Raw genomic sequence first — 18,186 nt, forward strand, 5'->3', positions numbered from 1 at the left:
TTTATTTGGTAGGGAGTGAAAAACAAAACAGGTGTTATCATTACTTTGTCCTGACCCAGACCTCTAGCTTTATGGGTATAGGCAATTCCCTGGGGTTGGAAATTCCCTCTACTGATGCAAATCGACAAAGAATCAAATTGACGAATAGACACAATGACAATCCCAAATCAACTAGGTAACCTATGGAATTGGAGCAGGTTGTGTAGGAATCCAGGACACAATCAGAAATGGGAAACAGTGCTCCCAAATTGCTGTTTCATTCCAGTTTTCACTCATTTCTTAAATACCTATTATGAGATGGGGACACAAGTGATACAAAGATAATTCAGATTGCATCAAATACTGATTTTTTCCACATATCTACTAGCAGCTATAGAAAGACTGAATATAATCTATAAATTCTGTGAACTCTCATTTACTGTCTTTAGATAATCCCTACACTTAGGGCTCTGGCATGCTCCTGGGGGCAGGGTGTAGGTGTACACAGATAAACAAATACCAGATATGTACAAAGTAAATTTCAAAATGAATGTGGACCCTGGAATCAGAAGAAAGACTTGAGTCAAAATTTCACTTCTACTCACACTGAACACTTATGTGAGCTTGGGTAGGACATTTAACTTCCCTCCCTCCCACTCCAGGACTCAGTTTCTTCATCTGTAAAAGAAGAGATGATGGATCATACGGCCTCTGAACTCATTGCTGACTCACATTCTATTATACCAAGATCCTAAGTGAAAGTGGAGAAAGAGCCCTAATGACTGGGAGTGGGGGGAATCCAAGAAATTGGTAGGATATAACTCTTGATGGGAGCCTTGAACGCAAGCAAGCTTTCAAAGAGAAACAATTGGTCTTATATGGAGGCTCTCTTCAAGTGAGGAGAGAGTGTCCTGTGACTATCCCATTGAGATATGATGAAATCTTAGATGGCACGTAGGGAAATCTAAGACATAGTATCTCCACAGCTCATTAAGAATGCAGTAGTGGATAGGGCAACAGACTTATAGTCAGGAAGATATAGTCAAATCTTGACTCAGACACTCACTAATTTTGTGACCTGAGCAAGTTTCTTAACCTTTCTGAGTGAATGTCCTCATCTAAAAAAAATGGAAGGAGGTTTGGACTGGGTGGGTTTCTAAGATGCCTTCCATTCTCCCTGTGACCTTTCACTGCTGAAGGTTGTTATTTGTCAGCTGTGTATGGCTGTTCCTTCACACTAAGTAGAACAAAGAAATACTCCAACTTATATTGACTCAACTGCTGTCAGGAATCTATGCTGACAGAAGCCACTGGTTTTCTCCCAATATCCCCCTGGTTTTGCCTATTATCTTACTATCAAGTCCTTCCAAAAGTCAAATCAGCCATCACTCAGGATGTTATCAGAAGTCTCATGGTAAAGCATGCTTCCTGCTTCCCGTGAGAGAGGTGGCCAGAATATATGTGTAGGAATGCAGCATATGTTGTCAAACAGAGGTATTATATTGATTTGTTTTTCTTAAATGTACTTTTTTTGTTTTAAGAGACACTTGCGGAGGAGTCTCAACCAGCAGAAATGAATAAAACATAAAAATCAAGTAATTTTGTCAGGATTAGGTTTATGACTTAACCCTATACACACATAGACACACATATAAGTATACAATACAAAGTTATTGAGAATTGTTATTAGATATAAAATATATATTTCTATAGCAAACAATACTGACAAAATGCGTTTTACCCTTGTTCCTTCCTTCCCTCTTTTCCTTGAACAAAGAAGTTAAATCGTTGGTCTTAGAGCCTGAGCACACAGTCTCCAACTCAGTTCTCCTACTTCCTGCCTTTGTGACCTTGGGCTAGTCATTTTACTTCCATCAAGTAAGAGTCAAGAGACTTTGGTACTCTTCTCTGACCTGTCACTTATTTCCTATGCAACTAGGACTTAACCCTTCAGCTCTGAAGGGGTCTTCGTTCCTAACCTGCAAAAGTGAGACAGTCAGGGGTGAGTCAGCCCCCAGATATCCCTGTCAGCTCTAAATCTATGATTAAGAAATTCAGAGCCAATTTATACTTCATGCAAAATATATGCCCTTATTTTAGCTTATGGTTATATGAAATGAGCATCCAGAGGAGAACTACACTTTTAGGGATCCTTTGAGTTGTTAAGGAGTCTAATAAGTCAACAAATCATATTCTGTACACACTGACTATAATCACTCTATCTTTCTATGTTCCAGGTCAGGAGAATGATTTTGATAAAAATGCCTTAATACTCTTCCTCCCCACCCCCTTCACAGAGATAATGTGTTTATATCCACCCTGTAACCTGTTTTCAGTTGGAGAGAGAAAGGACATTCCCCATAGAATACCTGAAAAACATGAAATACACAGGAGTGGTAATCAAAGGCAATCTTAAGTGCCATCTTAGGAGCATAAGGTATGAATAACATTCCTATCCCCAGTGCATTGATTCAGTTTCTCACTAATAGACCTTCATATACTGATCGTCATATTCAGTGATAGGCGATCAAAATCCAATTCCAACATGTGGACAGCCTAGGTTATAGACTCTCAATTGGGACTTTTTTTCTTTACAAATGTGATTTCTTGGGCAGATTTGCCTGCTTCTCTTCCTGTACAGGCTTTAGTCTATTGATGGTGGGAAAAATAGGATCCTGAAATCCTGTGAAAAATGTCCTGTAGGCTAGCAAGTAGGATGGCAGGCTGGCAGTCACAAATATCTCCATGTTGTCATGCAAATATTTGTAAGCTTCTTAAAAGGGGCTGGGATTCAATTAGGGCTCCCCTTTTGTTCTGGTATGTTATCTGAACCAGTTTGCAAATGCCCTCTGCGCAGACCTCGTTTATCTTTCTCTAACAAGTAGAAAGAGAGCATTTCTTTTGTCACTCTTTTCTACAGTAGTTGGTTGCTCTTACCAGTCTCTGATTCAAACCTCTAAATCTCTAAGGGTTTGAAGGGATGGAGAAAAAGAGATACTGGAGGGATTGGGAGGGGAAAAGTGAGGAAAAGCTTTGTTGATGGAAGAAAATATATGGTCCAGAATGGGCAGAAGTAAAAAGGATAGTTGGTCTAACTGTAGAAGGAGGGAGCCTGTTACAGAGAACTGTGCATGGACTTTGAAATCTACATACTGGGCTTGAAAACCTACCTCTGATGCTTGCTACCTATATGTCTTTGGACAAGTCACTGAACTTCCCTGGGCTTGTTTCCTCATCTTCAAATTGAGGGGGTTGGACTGGTTTGTCTGAGAAAATATCCATCTAAGATTTTATGAAAGGGTTTCTTCAGGAAACACATTCTTTTTAGTAACAAAATTATCTATTCTAGTTGGTGAACCTTTAGAATACATGTTTTTCATGCAGGAATTTTTCTTTCTGTTAAATAGCTCAGTTGAGTTAACTGTCTCCTTTCTTAATTATTCATAAGATGTTAAAAAAAATCATATAATGTCACAAAGGCATCTTTGTTGTGTCTATAAAATGTATAAGGTCGAGGTAACTACTGAAAACTTGTGATCCATTGTCTGGGTTTTTATAGACCCAAATACTGAACAACTCACAAGGAAGCAACTGTCAAATACCTGTTACATGCCTGGCACTGTCCTAGCCACTTAGGATACAATGACAAGAGAAAAATAGCTCCTGACCTCAAGGAACTTGTATTCTACTGAGCATGGGAGGAATGTCACATTCATTGAGAAGGGGAGATGGTACCCAGACAAGTGACTGTTGTTTCCACTTTTCACATGAAGTTCATGGATTCAACCTTTAAGGACTTCTGCCTTTTCTGCCCCCCAAAAGATCTGTCTTCCTAAGATTCATTCTACCTTCGATAAATAATCCCCGTTCTGTGGTTCAGTCTTTGGCCCTTTCCAGACATCAATACCTTTTCACACTGGCTCTCGCTTTTATTACAGAGGTGACTTTTGGTTGAATTCAATGCCAAGGTCATGTCCCTTCAGCTTAAATCCAGACGTGAGGTGTAAATCTTTCAGAGAAGATTCTTCCCCACTTGCATCACCAAAGCCTCTGACACATGTCACAATGAAGCAACTTTCATTAAGCTAGAGCAATGAATACACCTTCATTCGACGGACTCTGAAAAATCGCTTTATCTCTTCCCATTCCCATGACAGCTGTCATCATGTTGCGAGCAGAGATAAGGGTATTTGTTTTCCTTACCCAAAGTCTCTCTCCCCAGAGTTGTCACCACCAGTGCAACAACATAATATGCAATGTTACTGAAGGGAAATAAATATCGGGTTGGAAATTAGAGAACGGCATATTTTAAAAATTTTCCATTCATGTTACATCAATAAATGAAGAGATTAATATAAACAAACAAAGTCAGGCTGGGAATGGAAACAGAGCAGTGGAATCAAAATCTGGCAGATTATGGTTTAATCTCATTTTATACTTCAACTAGTTGCAAAACCCTGGGCATGTGTATTATATATAACCTCTCTGAGCCTTACCTTTCTTTACTGAAAAACAAACAAAACAAAAAACGGTGACAATAATTACCTATATCTACCTCCCCAGATTGTTATGAAGATCAAGTGGGCCAATGTGTAGAAAGCATTTTGAAAATCATTTCTATGAATAACATTTATTAACACATACACAAACACACACACACAAAACCACACTCTACAATTGGGAATTGTCTCAAGAAATAGTCACCTTTGTGATTTAAACGAAATTTTTATGCTCTTTGTCTCCAGGAATATTATTTCCATAGGTGGTACAGTGGATAGAGCACCAGTACTGGAGTCAGGAGGATTTGAATTCAAATCTCACCTCAGACACTTGACACTCACTAGCTCGGTGACCCTGGGCAAGTCACTTAACCCCACTTGCCTCATCCTGGGTCATCTCCAGTCATCCTGATGAATATCTGGTCACTGGATTCAGATGGCTCTGGAGGAGAAGTGAGGCTGGTGACCTGCACAGCTCTCCCTCACTCAAAACAAAGTCAAGTGCAAGTCACGTCATTATTTCTCTGATGGCATGGTCTTCTTTGGCAACAAAGGATGAACACACACAATTATTTCCATAAGGTTTTAGAGGAAAAATGGTTTGAAATGCATTGTAAGATCATCAGAGGCACCGTAAGAATATACAACCTTATATTTCACAAGATTTTAAGAATCTTCTGACAAATTCCATAGGTTTCAAATGCCAGAGAAAGACAGAACAGAACAGGAATCAATGATGGAGGTATGTGTGGGGGCAAGGGGGTTGATATGGTATAATCAGTGTAAGAATTAGTCTTAACTATACAAGTGATACAGCTGGTCAGCTAGTGCTCTGCCCCTTTTCTGATCGCTAATATCTTTAAATTTATATAGATGTGAGAAGATAATCCTCATTGATGTTAGTGAAATTTATCTTGGCCATAAAGGTTAGCCAGGCTCTTACCTTCATTATCTAAATTGATTCTTCTAACAACCTGGTGAAGGTACTGTATAATGTCCACATTTTATGATGAGCAAACTTAAAGATAGCTAAATGGTTTGATCAGGGTCACCTCTGCATAATGTTTTTGACACATATGATAGCCCATCTCTCATTTCCATGCTTTGTCTAAGCGCCTTCAAAGTTGACCTGTTTTCCATGCCTGGAAAGAACTCTTTCACTTCTTAGAATTCCTAGCTTCCTTCAAAACCTTCTCTTACAAGAGGCTATTCCCGATTCCCCTCCTCCCAGCTGTAGTTCACCTCTTTCTGCCCAGAAAATAACTTTGTTTTATATACACACACACACACACACACACACATACACACACATTCACATACTCATATCTATCCATATATATATATATGGATATACATATATATACATATACACACATACACACAAACACACATATGCATGTGTATATATATATATATATATATATATATATATATATATATATATATATATATATATATATATATATATATATATATGTACATCTCTATTTCTATCTATCCATCTATCCTTATATCTATTGAGTGCTACTTCTCCTAATTGATTATAAGCTCCTTGAGTACAGGGACCATTTCATTTTTGTCTTTGTCTTCCAACTGCCTAATATAGTAACTGGTACATGGGGGAGACTTAATTAATACTTGCAGATTGATTACTCCAATGACTTACTATGTCAAATTCCCTCCTCCCACAACAGTGGTAGAATGGATGTGAAAATGCTCTATTCAATTAATGTTACTTTGTTTGACAGAGATAAGTGAAGTGTAAAGACTTCACAGGAAATATTATACATCTGATCATACATTATCTACATGGAGTCATTATCTATTTTTCAAAGTTCAGAGAAAACCCTATATAGTGATCATATTGCTTTTGCACTTCTGGTTAAAATTAGAATGGACTCTTGCATCATAAGGGCTCAATCCTTACTTGCCAGGGAATTAAAAATAATATGCCATTTTTTATTTTGTAGATCCTTCTCACTGGGTCCTCCTAAAACTTCTATAAGCCCCTGGGTTACTAAACTCAAGACAGGAGAACAAAAAATTCAGTTGAATATGGGAGAAAATTTATAAGGGAGAGGCTATGTTCTATTTTCAATTTTCTTTTTACACTTTGAAATACAAATATTTATTTGAGAGCCCCTTAAGCCAGGGGTGGGGAAACTGAAGTCTCGAGGCTACATGTAGCCCTCTAGGTCCAGGGACACACGTGAAGACCCAAATGGCCACATACGGCTTTGAGGCCACAGGTTCCCCAACCCTGCCCCAAGCACTGAATTTCTATAATATTTACTCCTAAATTATGATCTGTAATGGTAATAGTGCTTTTCATTTGGAGGACATTGTTTTCTGCAAAGTTTCAAGTGTTTCCCACGCATTAATTGAACTACTAAAAGAAGCCTTCAAAAGAAACTAGGCAGAATCCAGCTCTTTACACTTCAAAATGGAACTCAACACTGTTGAGTTCATTAATCATACCTATGAAAGTAGCTAGGAAGAGACATCTCTGATTTAAAAAAAAAAATCGGCATGGGAGTAGACACGATAAAGATATGGTTGTCTTTTCAGGAATAAAGAGATGCAATGAGCTCAATCGCTTTCTAGGGATAGAGTAAATGGTCTATTTCTTAGGTCAGTAGGGTTTGGCCCTCTCCACTAAACATTTATGAGTGGTCTATATATTCAACCAGATAATACAATTCAGGTGGTGGCAAGTAGAAATCTAGGCGATTGTTTTTCTTACAAAGTAAACAAATTTAAAAAACAAAACAAAACATCTTTGTTTCCTATGTGCCTTCATAATTTCTTGTTTTCAAACAAAATAAGAGATTTTTAGAATCTTGCTGTTGGAAGGGATCTTAAGACCTTCTTATTATTCTTAAGCAAATAATCCCTTCTACAAAATTTCCAATAAGTGGGCAGCCAACCCATGCCTGAAGATCTCCACTGGGGGGCTGGGGGGGGGGCAGGACCATTAGATTCATAGGCAGCCATAGTTTGGGACACCTCTAATTATCAGTAAGTTTTTCCTTACACACAGTTAAAATCTGTCTGACTTTCACTTTCACTCATTGCTCCTATTACTGCCCTTAGGTAGGAGAGAACAGGCATAATCCCCCTTTCTAGTGCTTGATGATAGCCATTATCCCATAGCAATCCCCAGTCTCCTCTCCTTGAGGCTAATTTGTAATTTATTCAACTGATCCTTATGTAACAAGGTACCTAGTCCTCTCATAATCCGAGTCATCCTTCATTTGATGAGTGTGATTTTGTCAATATCCTTCCAAAAAAAAGGATGATGCCCAATAATGAAAAAAAAAAAAGATTCTAGATATGATAAAACCAGGGCTGAACAAATCTATTCTATTGCTTTACTTACTGGACTACATACTTGGTTTCATTAAAGGCACTTAAAAATCATATCATTAATTTAACTTCTTATAAGAATCTGGTAAAAATTACTTTTGACTATTTAAGAGTCATTTGCAACCAAAATGCTAGCAAAACCAATGATGACAATTTGGCATTAAAGTTTACCATTTCAGTAAATCAAACAGTCATTCATGTAACAACAATTTATTAATTGCCTCACTTGTGCAATAGTGTCTTTTGAAAATTCCATTTCACTAACTTGATTCTACCTTCTTTTGAACATAAATCCTATGCTTAGAATCATCTTTGAGGGTGCACTAACATGACCTTCCCAGGCTTCCTGAGAAGCTTTCTTTTATCTTCTCCTTGGCTTTTGTGCTAAAACAAGAAATAACACACACAGGAACTTAATGTATTTTCTCTCTTGGGAAGAGGGGATGGGATAACACAATCATACTTGTTGACTGATCACATGTTCCTCATCACACCCTGGTTTTTCTTTCAGTTGTATTTAATAAGACTGTATAAAAGAATGTTCCCTACCTTCAAGTACCATATGGTCTTATTAAAGATATACAGCACATGCATAAAAATAATGATAATATGAAACCTAATGATAATAGAAAGAATACTGCACTAAAATTCAGATTTAAGCCTTGGCTCTGTGTCTTGGTTAAATCTCTGAACCCCAGTTCCCCAGTGTATAAAGCGATGGAGTCAGATGGGAAGAGCTTTAATTCCCTCTGTCTTTCTGAAAAGTCTCTGTTCCTCTGTCATTATTTCTTATTTGAGGGGTGGAAATAATGGGTGTACTTACAGCCTTTTCAATCTTCCTTGAAAGTTGGATAATTATTCATTGAGTTTGCATTAATATCCCCTTTCCACTTTTCAGGATTATATACAAAGACTGTAGAGGTCTCCAGGGTCTTTAAAGCATGGGAGCCCTCAATTCCATTTCAGAGACCATTTAAAGGCAACACAGGCACAAACACTAAAGCTGTTTTCTACAATCAAAGTCTGAGTATCAGTTTACATGGCTTTTCCACATTAATCGTACAGAATGAAAACTGTCTAAGAACAACCACAAAGCCTCGTTCACACCTGTTCTACACACTGTTAACACAGGGAGGGCATTAAAGAACAAACTTTTCTCTTTCCATGATTCAAATGATGGCCCTTGTTCAGTGGATGAAATTCTTTCCCCCTGAGATTTCTCTCTGTCTGTCTTTCTCTGCCTCTTTCTGTCTGTCTGTCTCTCTGTGTCTCGTCTTTTTAACTAATATTTAATCATTTTCCCCTATATATTTCACAAGAGGAAAAAGTACTGTATAGGTGCTACAACGTACACCTTCAACTAGAAATATAACTTGCCACCTAACAATATGAACTGGCAACAAAATACCTAATCCTACAGGAGAACAATGCCCTGGGATCCCTCAGTAATAACTTGGGGGGCCTGGGAAGGTGAGGCCACTGAGGGAGTTCATGCTGTCCTATTGCATTTTTCTCCATAGCATGTGATTGTGCAGATACAGCAGCGAAAGTCACACCCCTTCAAGGACCCGACTTGCCCTTAGCACACCTGTCCTGAGCAATCCAGAGGCACACAGGACATGCTTCCTCTTGAGAGAGGCCTTGGGCTCTTTCCCAAGTTCTCTGCTCTGAGTTGTTCTTAAAGTCTGAAGATCACAGAAAATCAACTGTATCCTATATGGACCTTCCCAATGACTGTGCCTGAGGCATTTGGAAAAGGTGGAGTACTTCTGTGCTTTGTTCCTGCTTTGATTCTGGGTGGAGGAAAGGACACTCAAAAAGCTTAGAGAAAGTTTGTTGTTTTGTTTGCTTTGGCAAAGCAGAGCATACAATTCTCCTACAGTAGCTTAACAAGTTAAACAAAAAGTCCATCTCTGGGCCAGTCCTGCTAATCTTATAGAAATATTCTGTTAAGTGTCTGTTCAATTTGTCCTCACTTCATAGACGGATTATCTGGAATTGTCTGCAGTTAATGTGGGTGTCTGCATAGGTAAATGCAGAACTGACTCACAGACTCTTGGGAGGGGAGAGCAGAGCTTGAAATAGTAAGCAAACAGTGGAGGTGCATGCTCCTAGAAATGTACCCAGTCACACTCAATGAACAGCACCCACCATGCCAACAGATTTATGCCAAAAACATCTCCAATGCCTTCCAGTGATCTTCACTGTGGCAGGCTATTCTAGATGTATGTCCACAGTAATCATTTCCTGAGGGAATTATCCCTTTAAAAAAAGCTGACAGTAATTTTATAGCTACATGCCAGTCTCTGGAGGAGCTCTGCCCAATCATTTCTCTTTCACCTCTCTTTATAGCCTAACCTACTTCAATTTCTGACTTATTTCCAAAGTCACTTACTAGGTACCCTTTCCAGCTGTTGCTGAGTTAGTTCAGTGTGAGGGGTCTAACATTGGATGGTTTCTTTTCCACCCTTGTACTCTCATCATAGCATCTCCCCCTGGCAACATAAAGCTGCACTTTGAACCACAGTATACTCCAGTTTTTCTACTTTCTTATTTACATTTTCTGTGCAGGCCACTCAAATTCCTACCCACTGATATAGGGTTTCCTTCTGGCAAGTCTTAAATCTGTCTCCTTTAGTGCCCTTAGCCAACTGCCCGGGACAGTCAGCTTCTGTAAATTCTGTCATCTGCTCGGGAATCTACAACCCTGCATTTTTATACCTTGCCATAAGACATACTTTATTTCTTTGCAGTCTGTCTGATGGTCTCCTTTTAATGTTAAATCATCACACTTCCCTGTTGAAACAACAGGCTTTTCCTCTTGGAGGCATTTCACACTCATGAACGCAGCAACTTGGAGCATCTTCCTTGGAGGAGAGGCTCTTTTAATTAGAACACAATGGATGCAGAACGCCCAGGCCCAGGAATGAGAAAAGCAAAATTGCAACTCTTCTCTGATTTACAGTTATACCTTTTAGTAGATGATAAAACTGTCGGACACATCACTGAAACTATTAACTAGGCAATATTGAACTGAACATCTAACACTGTCAGATGCGTAGACTTAAACCCCAAAGTAATGTCCCTATAGATAACTTGTATAACTTCACAGGAAACATTGCATGAGGAGGAGGCTGGAAAACACATATTGAATCTATCTGTCAATATTATGTTTTTGAATAAGAAGCTAATCCATAAATACAAATACAAATTCATTTCAGCCAAATGTAGGCAGAAAGGAAAAGATGTTCAATGGCAAAGCCGAGAAATGGTTTTACATTAGTTACAATTGGGCTCACTCCCTCAAAACTGAAACACCTAGTTTTATGAGACTTGGAAAATTAATTTTATATCTTGTGTGGATTCTAAAATTTTTCCAAGTTCACTCTTTCATACTTTTCAAGTTCAGTCAGAAATAGCTAACATTTGAATTCTGGCATAGAATTCCATGAGCCAGTTTCAGCCACGAATTGATAGTGTGAATAAAAAAAAAAAATTTTCCAAATTTATTTTTGAAATCTGTCATGGTCAGGACCCTGCTGTATGACAAGAAGATGTGGACGTTCTGAGCTAATCAGCGTCATCAGATGATCACTTATCGTCCAGTCTGGATTTTACATACTACACATTTTAAAATATGTCATCGGTGCTTAAGCAATCTATTATATTTTTATTCTGTTGTGGTCATTCAATGTCCATAGTTTTATTTCATTGATTAGAGAAAGAAATGGAGTTTCAGAGCTCTGTGCTCTGAAGAAATGAAGTTGAAAGTTCAAATCCTGATACAAGCCACACATTTATTTATTTTTTTTTAAAGTGAGTACTAACTCCTTACTTGTGTGTGTGTGAGTTGTTAGGAATGAGACAAAGTCAGACAGACTACCCTCAAGGAGGGTAGTCCATGCAAGGATAAAAGATGTGTAGAGATAAATAAATCCTGGTTGATATGAGCAGGAAGGAGGTCTAAAAACTAGGGGACCAGGGAAGGTTTCCCGTAGGAGTGAAATCTGAACTGAAACTTGAAGGAAACTCAAAATTCTACCTGGTGGTGCAGATGAGGGCATACCAAGCAGGGAGAAGAACCTACACAAAGACAAACAAGTTAGGTAAGGATCGCCAGGTTTTCCCTGGCATGCTACTGACCTGGTGGGTTAACCATCATTATTTTGTATTTGGCTTCTAAGCTTTAAGATCCTCCTCCCTTTCATTTTCTTGCTGGGGGAAAGTCATTTGTCACCATCTAACATTAATAACTAATGTAATATCCCCCCTTCAAAAAAGAAAAACAAAACAACAACCCTTAATTAAATTGAGTTCTAAAAGTGTTTCATTTCTCAGTGGGTCATGAGAACAATTATATGGAATTTTCAGTCATTATGCAAGGAAATCCTATAAGAAATCCATAAACCTAGTTTATGCTGTCATTGTTCAACATGATGCTGAATTTTTCAGAGGAAGTAAAAACAAGAGGAAGTAAAAGCAACCGAGTTATAAGGTTTTCTTTTTCTCTTTGTTTTTTATAAAGTTATTCCGGGATCAGATACTAAAGATAAGTAAAGATTAGAGAAAGTGCTTTCAATAAATTCTGTGGTTCTATCCAATTCAATTGGATTTGGGATCTTTGTGGGTGTTGCTTTATTTTGTTGTTGTTTTATTTTATGTGTGAGAGATGAAATTAAAAAGGGGTATAATCAATTTCAGCTACCAGGTGCATAATAACCTTTTTTTCCTTGCTTATCTGAAAGGTATAAGCTTGCATGTCCTCACTAAGGTCTGCAATATGGATGCATGTGCACTAATATTTCATAAATTCAGTGCACAGAATTTTTTTATAATATAATAAAGTTATTTTTGACAAACTGTGGTAGTGGAACAAAACAGCAACATGTAAAATGGTAAATTATTCAAAGCCCACCATATTTGTATTTAGGACACTGTGTGGATGTGCATGTATGTGCAATCCTTCAGGGACAGAGAGCCAGTCTTGCACATCAGGAAGCCCTGGGTTCAAGTCTTTCCTCTAACAGAGACTAATTTTGTAAACTCCGGGCAAGTTACTTAACCTCTCGTCCTTTCAACCTCAAAACAGTGTAAGTTATAGACAAATTGTGGCATGCATCAATGAAGAAAGTTTCTATGTCAGGTATTTCCCACATAAATGAAAATAGGAGTTCCCCCTAAATTCTCTCTCTCTTCCTTCTGTCTCCCTCCTTCCCTCCCTCCCTCTGCCTCTGTGTCTCTCTCTGCTTCTCTGTCTCTCTGCCTCTCTGTCTCTCTCCCTCTCTCTTTCCCTCTGCCTCTGTGCTCTGTCTCTGCATTTCTTTCTGTCTGCATTTCAAGGAAGGTTTTCAATACTGACTTTATCTTAAAGAGATTACCAGGTAATACTACCTGGAGATTTGCAGTTTGGGCCATATGAGGAAAGGATGTGGAGTGAAATGGAATAGTTATATGGAGGAGTCAAAAAATCATAAGCTTTTAGAGTGAAAAGGTCTGCTAGAGTTCTGATTGAAACTCTCCATCTTATAGACCAGGGAAGTAGTCCTCACAGAAGGTAAGTGACTCACCTAAATTCAAGCAGCTAGTCTGTAGATCTCTGCAGATTAGTTACTAATCCAGGTTAATCCACAAAGTAGATTGCACCAGCACGAATAATGAAATGTCTAAATAAACACACAAAATTATGTGTGAATATTAAAATGCTACTGCAGAATTTTTATGTTTTTTTTTTTTTGCATCAACAACATTTGCATTTGTCTTGTTATGGTGCAGATGGCTTGCACTGTACCCTTCATCTCTCTCACTCTCCATATGCTGGTCTGGTAGAGCTTTGAAGGATAGATTGGAGCCCTTGCTGTGGATTCCTCTTTCTCTACATGGGACAGCAGTACCACAGATAGAAAAGAACCAGCACAAGGGAAACAAATTGTGTCCTTAGTTCTTTCTATTAAATCATTATGGTTATGGGAGGGGGGCAGGCTTAATTTCATGACTAACAATACCAACTGGATGTGGTTCAAAACAAAGAAAGCCTAGGAAGGGTAAGCAATTTGAATAGCTGTTATGTATATATACACACCTATATTTTTCTATACTATTAAAATGAAATATTCCATCAATAACTTCATTAATTTTATAGTGTTTTAAATTTATTCTAAAGCCTAATCACATAATTATTATCCATAGGATTATAGATTTAGAGATGGGAGAGACCTTAGAACTCATATGGCCCATTCCCCTTATTTTAAAGATCAGGGCACTGAAGCCCAGGGTTGTGAAGTGACTCATCCAAAGATAAGCAGGTAGTAAGTATGTGCTACAATATCCCACCCTCTCTCACTGTATCACTCAGTCTTTTACATATAATTTCACTTCTTACAAAGTCCATTATTACAACATATGGCAACCCCATATTTCCTTATGCTCAATGCTGGCCTTGTGAACTAACATAGCATAACTTTTCAAACAGCAGCTACCACTCAGTGTCACAACATAATGCACACCACTGGGGAGTAGATTTTTCTCATCTTTAGAAATAACTCAAGCATCTGCAAAATGTTAAGGATGAAACCATAAAACTCCCCGAGTATTTTCAAGAATTTTTATTGTGCCAAATCCTATGGTCTATTCTGAAATAACCTACCTAGAGGCAGACAGATGATGAAAATCAAACTAACTTCTTTGAAACAATTACAGAGCATGTCAAAATTTCCACTCCCACCTGCTGTCCTGTCTTCTCTATCCTACTCTCTCTCTCTCCAAAGGGTCTGAGATAAAGTACTGTATATAAAAAAGATTAGGAGAATCTATTTTTAATCACTCAAAATGACATCTTTCAATTCAAGGGAAGTATATTTTAGAACTTGGTTGAAAATGCGAAACTCTGTAGAGCTTTTGGAAATTGACTTCAGCATGGCAATTTCCATGATGTTACAGATTAGAATTATATTACATTCCATTTGGTATCTATTCAATAAAAAGTAACAAGGCCAACAACAATGAAAACAAAACAAACAAAAACCCTTGTTAATTACTTTTTAAAAGCTAGAGACCTCTTCTGCATCCATTCTACCTCCTAAAGCTACCTTTGTTTTGGAATGAGACAAAATACATCCTTTTCATGTGAGAGAAATACACAGACGGAGCAAAAGCAGATTAAAAAAACAATACAAAACTCTTCTAATAGCATTTCCAGATACTTAAATTGGACTTACTTTCTCCATCGCAACAGACTACTTCACAAGTATGGCCCAGGGCCAGGCTGCTACACAGAGACACCCCAGCCATCCTTTTCATTGGGACCTGCCAGCTGTCAGACTTTCTCTGTTTGTTTTGTGGTGGGTGACGTTTCCTTTCTTTTTCCCTCCAAACCTCAATCTCTGCAAAGATCCGGGCTCCTGTAGGCAACCATCTATTGTAACTCGTCTTTTCCGTACCTTGTTTCCCTCAACCAAATCTAATGAGAACATAGTTTGTCCTCACCAGTGAGACAGTTTCATACTTCACAAGCCAGTGGTTTTCTCGGCTTTGAGACTTACTGCCTATTCAGGAGAATTTTATTTGCGCTCAGGAAGGTCTTGTATCATTCTCTACCACAGCACCTAGCTCAGTATGCTCACAGACATGCTGGCTTTCAAACAGCAACGATTTCAAGGCAACTTTGGTCCACGTCAGCTTTGACCATTGGCTCCGGGAGTCTGAGCCTGCTTGATTCAAAATCCAATGCTACACTACCTCCTTAGGTCTACTCTGAACACAACAGGGTAAAAGAAATTTAGTTTAAATTTAGGTCAGGGAAACCCAGAGGGGGAAAAATAATAACCCACATATCTCTGTCCGCTGTGATACTAATGTTTAATTTCATTCTAACATAGATCATTCAAAAGTCATCATCAGCATTATTAACTGTAATAAATTCAAATAGCATTTTTTATGATCAGTACAACTTTCATGAATACCAAAATTAATACGATATATTGCATTTTGAACTGGAGACATGATAAACTCAGTCAAAGTTTTGTTTTGTTTTTTACTTATTTGTACTACTCTTTTTGGGAAAAAGTGACTTTTCAAAGAGAAAGAGCACCTACAGACTACATAAACTCTTATACTACTACTTTTTAATCCAATGGTATCCTAAAATTATACACAGAAGTTTGTAATATAAACCTTATGTTTACCAATGACATATACACAACTCATACACACAACACATTTGTATTTCAAAACATCTAAAAAGTTTCAGAACACCATGCAAGAGAAAACAAGAGAAAATTTTCATTCATGCATTAGTATCTACATATCTTTTCTGAAAAGTCAATTAAAAAACAAACAAACACAGACTCCATAAAGTCCAGAATTACTGACTACTTTGCTTCTACCATAGTACAACACAGGTTTAAGATGCTTCACTTTTTGAAACGAGACTTACTCATACTTACATTTGTCATTAGCTATGATGAGAGATATCACTGGAGAATTAAGCACAAATTCTAAATATCTTGCACAGCAAAAGCTTCATAAAGGGATTGTTCCAATAACAGCCTTTCACTGCTATGACAAACATTTGGAGACAGCTGATTTACTGTTATGAACCAACTATATAAAAGATCCGACCGAAAGTGCAAGCTGCAAACAGATCACTCTCTGGTGTCTCACCAGCTCAGCTCAGCTCAGCTCAGCTCGATTCAACAAAGAGCAGTGGAACAGTCAACCACTTGCCGCTTACAAAGTCACATTCACATGCAGCTATGTCAGGAAGGGTGGGGGGAGGAGAGCACACACAACACGGGCACTTACAGAACTGTAAAGTAAAATGTCCCACTTTCTCTTTACATGTTACAGCAAATCAAACAGAGATTCCAGCTCTCAGCAAGTCGCAGCTTCACTACACTGATCAACCAGGCAGAACGGGCCCTTATGGATTGCCTATGCAGCTGGGAGATAATGGAACCATATTCTCAGCTGGGACTAGAGATGCCTGACTGCTAGTCACTGCGCACTGCATGGCTCTTTACCAACATTAATCAGACAGTACACTGCTTCGCGGCTGTATTCCCCAAAGGCCCTACATAATTAGCGCATGAATCAAAGATGCACACTGTGAGAGGCACACACATCTCTAACTGGATATCCTCATATCGATTCTGATTAGGAAATCCAGTTGTTTCCCTCATCGTCTGTGTTGTACCTTTTAAAATACAAACACAGATGAAATATTCATACTGTACATCTACTTCAGCAAATGTTTACGGATATAGTGACAGATAACTTTATCAATAAATAGGTGGAATGATGGATCAATTGATCATTTTGATAGACAGAGAAACAGACACATAGATAGATAGATGATAGAAAGAGTTGTTGTCTGTAGATTTCTAAAAGGAGGAAACATTTAAATTCTTTCTCCTGCCCCCCACAAGTACATACAGCAGTCAGTTATGCCTCTCCTCATCCACTGGATAGAATTAAGTGGGTTGCTTCACATGTATACGTATATGTACATATAAGTATATGTGTATATACATACAGAAATATTATATCAACATGACTGAAAAAAGACTGTATCACGGCTTTCTGGAAGCTTTATTTAATTCTTCCAAAAGAGTACACATAGTCCAGTTTCCCTGTTGCCCTCATGCTTTGTAAGACATGTATAGTCTTTATAAATTGAATCTATAGAGAGCTCTACTCCACTAAATAAAACCTGACTGGGACAAATGCATTTTTCCAAAGCTTCAGGTCCTTGGGGGTGGGGTGGTGGGAGGTAAAAGTATATCTGGGTGTTTTCGAGGAAAGCCTTTCCACAGGCTGTAGGGTGCCACTTCTTAGTAATTTAACTATGTACTGCATGTTTTCCACCCTTTCTGTGGGCTTCTTTCAATTCAAGGGGCAAGAGAGAAGGATTAAAAAAATGAGTGGCCTTTGGCAGACATGAAATACAGAGAGCAGGAAAATAGACTTTAGATTCCATTGAATCTAATTCACCTAGTTTACAGATGAAGCAACTGAGGCTGGGAGGGATTAAATTACTTGTTAATTGTCTGTTAACTGTCTGAGGCAATATTTGAACTCAGATCTTTCTGGTTCCAAGGCTAGTATAGTATACCCTGCCCCATCTACTTGTCTACCAAGAAGTCTAGAGAAAGTCCATAGCATGTTGATTTCACTTTTCTCTCAATGACGACCACCCAGAACCTATAGAAAGACATGGTCAAGTGCTTCAAGATGAGAGAGTATGAATGAATTATGATCCACAGCATTGAAAGATGCACTTATTTTTGAGATCACAGATTCAATTAGTAAGTGATGAATTATTTCTTCATCTAATTAGGCTAGATCA

The 18,186-nt window shown here is 38.2% G+C and overlaps 1 protein-coding gene across 4 annotated transcripts in view; it reads right to left on the minus strand.

Moving 5' to 3' along the window:
• LOC140497550 (contactin-4-like) overlaps nucleotides 1–16,827 on the minus strand; it is a 588,779-nt gene extending 571,952 nt beyond the window's left edge. For 2 of the 4 annotated variants that reach the window (XM_072598642.1, XM_072598639.1), the window contains exon 1: nucleotides 16,286–16,546. The gene's annotated coding sequence lies outside the window, so the exon portion shown is untranslated. Of the gene's footprint in view, nucleotides 1–15,058; nucleotides 15,533–16,285; nucleotides 16,547–16,643 lie in introns of those variants that run through there. The other 2 variants (XM_072598641.1, XM_072598640.1) reach the window with 2 other exon arrangements.
• Nucleotides 16,828–18,186: the final 1,359 nt, after the last annotated feature.

The sequence above is a fragment of the Notamacropus eugenii genome, chromosome 3 (assembly GCF_028372415.1).
Source record: "Notamacropus eugenii isolate mMacEug1 chromosome 3, mMacEug1.pri_v2, whole genome shotgun sequence".
Taxonomy (NCBI): domain Eukaryota; kingdom Metazoa; phylum Chordata; class Mammalia; order Diprotodontia; family Macropodidae; genus Notamacropus; species Notamacropus eugenii.